We start from the raw sequence: 4,785 nt of genomic DNA on the forward strand, positions 1-4,785 counted from the left end.
TCAGTGACGTCATTCACCTCCGTTGTGTTTTCAAACTGTTCTTGGTGTGTGTTTGTGTTGATTATTACGTAATGAGTATGTCTTTGTAGGTGTGCATTTTATTGTGTAAGTGTATTTCTAGGCTCAGTTGTCATCAGTCTTTCTGATATTAAAGTGATGTTTATATTTCAGTGTTTATGATCTGCGGCCTGTAACCGGCGCGAAGCTGTCATCACTTTACAGACGCATAAATTACTTTAAAATTCATTACATGTTCGTTTTTAAGTGAATAACGGTCCAATGCTGTTAATTCTGTAGTTGAATTCGGTGACAGAACCGCAAATATTGCGCCGTTCCTCCGCTAACACATGCTAACAGGCTAACAAATTAGCACCGCTGCTAACGCTGCTCTGACGAAATTAAACCACTATAAACTCGAATTACACACACACACACACACACACACACACTGCTGTCACACACACACATGTCTGTGTCTCTAATACTCTATTCTGTGTGTGCTTGTAATCGTGTTTAATCTCACGCAGGCCTAAAGCGCCGCCATTTTTCCATTTAAATCTGCAGCTCGACCGTCAAACTCCAGGGGTGGCCGGTAAACCAGTTCACTGTGTTACAGTGAAAGATTTTAAGCATAAAACTGATCGATAAAATGCTGATCTAACACAAAGTTTACTCACCAGGCGCTGCAGCTCAAACTGAACTGAACAGACTCCTCCCACTAACACACGCGCATCACTGCAGCTCAAACTCATTGAAAAGACTCCTCCCACTAACACACGTGCCTCACTGCAGCTCAAACTGAACTGAACAGACTCCTCCCACTAACACACATGCGTCACTGCAGCTCAAACTGAACTGAACAGACTCCTAACACACATGCATCACTGCAGCTCAAACTCACTGAGCAGACTCCTCCCACTAACACACGTGCATCACTGCAGCTCAAACTGAATTGAACATACTCCTCCCACTAACACACATGCATCAATGCAGCTCAAACTGAACTGAACAGACTCCTAACACACATGCATCACTGCAGCTCAAACTGAACTGAACAGACTCCTCCCACTAACACACATGCATCACTGCAGCTCAAACTGAACTGAACAGACTCCTAACACACATGCATCACTGCAGCTCAAACTCACTGAACAGACTCCTCCCACTAACACACGTGCATCACTGCAGCTCAAACTGAACTGAACATACTCCTCCCACTAACACACATGCATCAATGCAGCTCAAACTGAACTGAACAGACTCCTAACACACATGCATCACTGCAGCTCAAACTGAACTGAACAGACTCCTCCCACTCACTGAACAGACTCCTCCCACTAACACGCATGCATCACTGCAGCTCAAACTGAACTGAACAAAATCCTAACACACATGCATCACTGCAGCTCAAACTGAACTGAACATACTCCTCCCACTAACACACATGCATCAATGCAGCTCAAACTGAACTGAACAGACTCCTAACACACATGCATCACTGCAGCTCAAACTGAACTGAACAGACTCCTCCCACTCACTAAACAGACTCCTCCCACTAACACGCATGTATTACTGCAGCTCAAACTGAACTAACTGAACATACTCCTCCCACTCACTGAACAGACTCCTCCCACTAACACACATGCATCACTGCAGCTCAAACTGAACTGAACAGACTCCTAACACACATGCATCACTGCAGCTCAAACTGAACTGAACAGACTCCTCCCACTCACTAAACAGACTCCTCCCACTAACACGCATGTATTACTGCAGCTCAAACTGAACTAACTGAACATACTCCTCCCACTCACTGAACAGACTCCTCCCACTAACACACATGCATCACTGCAGCTCAAACTGAACTGAACAGACTCCTCCCACTAACACGCATGCATCACTGCAGCTCAAACTGAACTGAACAGACTCCTAACACACATGCATCACTGCAGCTCAAACTGAACTGAACAGACTCCTAACACACATGCATCACTGCAGCTCAAACTGAACTGAACAGACTCCTAACACACATGCATCACTGCAGCTCAAACTGAACTGAACAGACTCCTAACACACATGCATCACTGCAGCTCAAACTGAACTGAACAGACTCCTAACACACATGCATCACTGCAGCTCAAACTGAACTGAACAGACTCCTAACACACATGCATCACTGCAGCTCAAACTGAACTGAACAGACTCCTAACACACATGCATCACTGCAGCTCAAACTGAACTGAACAGACTCCTAACACACATGCATCACTGCAGCTCAAACTGAACTGAACAGACTCCTAACACACATGCATCACTGCAGCTCAAACTGAACTAACTGAACAGACTCCTCCCACTCACTGAACAGACTCCCCCCACTAACACACATGCATCACTGCAGCTCAAACTGAACTGAACAGACTCCTAACACACATGCATCACTGCAGCTCAAACTGAACTGAACAGACTCCTAACACACATGCATCACTGCAGCTCAAACTGAACTGAACAAAATCCTAACACACATGCATCACTGCAGCTCAAACTGAACTGAACATACTCCTCCCACTAACACACATGCATCAATGCAGCTCAAACTGAACTGAACAGACTCCTAACACACATGCATCACTGCAGCTCAAACTGAACTGAACAGACTCCTCCCACTCACTAAACAGACTCCTCCCACTAACACGCATGTATTACTGCAGCTCAAACTGAACTAACTGAACATACTCCTCCCACTCACTGAACAGACTCCTCCCACTAACACACATGCATCACTGCAGCTCAAACTGAACTGAACAGACTCCTAACACACATGCATCACTGCAGCTCAAACTGAACTGAACAGACTCCTCCCACTCACTAAACAGACTCCTCCCACTAACACGCATGTATTACTGCAGCTCAAACTGAACTAACTGAACATACTCCTCCCACTCACTGAACAGACTCCTCCCACTAACACACATGCATCACTGCAGCTCAAACTGAACTGAACAGACTCCTCCCACTAACACGCATGCATCACTGCAGCTCAAACTGAACTGAACAGACTCCTAACACACATGCATCACTGCAGCTCAAACTGAACTGAACAGACTCCTAACACACATGCATCACTGCAGCTCAAACTGAACTGAACAGACTCCTAACACACATGCATCACTGCAGCTCAAACTGAACTGAACAGACTCCTAACACACATGCATCACTGCAGCTCAAACTGAACTGAACAGACTCCCCCACTAACACACATGCATCACTGCAGCTCAAACTGAACTGAACAGACTCCTAACACACATGCATCACTGCAGCTCAAACTGAACTGAACAGACTCCTCCCACTAACACGCATGCATCACTGCAGCTCAAACTCATTAACCCTAACCCTAACCCTTAACTCCAGGTTGCTCCGTGGGATTGTCCCTATAATAAGTGCTCTGTATAATACATTGGTCATCAGAAGGTTGCTGGTTCGATCCCCACAGTCACCACCATTGTGTCCTTGAGTAAGACACTTAACTCCAGGTTGCTCCGGGGGGATTGTCCCTGTAATAAGTGCTCTGTATAATACATTGGTAATCAGAAGGTTGCTGGTTCGATCCCCACAGTCACCACCATTGTGTCCTTGAGTAAGACACTTAACTCCAGGTTGCTCCGGGGGGATTGTCCCTGTAATAAGTGCACTGTAAGTCACTTTGGATAAAAGCATCTGCCAAATGCATATATGTGATGATTCAGTCACTGCATGATTTTGAGTGAATAACATTAAATAATCAGTGTATTTGTCACAGTAATCTGCAGTATAGAAGAGAATGTATTGCAGTAATGTACAATATGATCTTATACACAGATTTCACAAAAACAAACATTTTTTATTGATAAAACACAAATCAATAAACACAACATTGGAAATCCTTTCACAGAATATTTATTATTAGTCAGTTTTATGTTCTCATAATGTGAGTTTGTATATGAATCAGTTTTAGCATATCTGAAGTAAAACAAAGTGATTCCTCATATGAGCTGAAAATGTCATGAGATATTGCTCAGATAAACTGTGATGTGAGAGTTTAACAGAGAAGATCAATATAAAGTTACAGTTACTGGTGAACGACACTGGATTAATAACTTTGTCGTTCACAAATCATCTGAAGAGTTTGAAATATCCAAAACATCCAAAGCTAAATGTAATATTTCAGTCAAATGATGCCGCGGGAAAAGCCGCACAGCACCGTGTCATGGGCTGAAATGATCATTGTGTTTGAGGAAAGGAGGAAACCTTCATCAAGTAGTGCAGACACATCTGTCCCATAATCCCTCTGGACCTTAAAGTGCATCATGTGACCTGGTACAGCTAACCTGTGTTTAACATGTGAGCACATTAACACACACACACACACACACACACACACACACACACACACACACATGTTGTGTTTCCATGTTTTATGGGGACTTTCCATAGACATAATGGTTTTTATACTGTACAAACTTTATATTCTATCCCCTAAACCTAACCCTACCCCTAAACCTAACCCTCACAGAAAACTTTCTGCATTTTTACATTTTCAAAAAACATAATTTAGTATGATTTATAAGCTGTTTTCCTCATGGGGACCGACAAAATGTCCCCACAAGGTCAAAAATTTCGGGTTTTACTATCCTTATGGGGACATTTGGTCCCCACAAAGTGATAAATACACGCTCACACATACACACACACACACACACACACACAAGTAAATATGGCTTGTAGTGATGCAGGACACTGAAGTGGAAA

The sequence above is a fragment of the Xyrauchen texanus genome, chromosome 41 (genome assembly GCF_025860055.1).
Source record: "Xyrauchen texanus isolate HMW12.3.18 chromosome 41, RBS_HiC_50CHRs, whole genome shotgun sequence".
In the NCBI taxonomy this organism is placed as follows: domain Eukaryota; kingdom Metazoa; phylum Chordata; class Actinopteri; order Cypriniformes; family Catostomidae; genus Xyrauchen; species Xyrauchen texanus.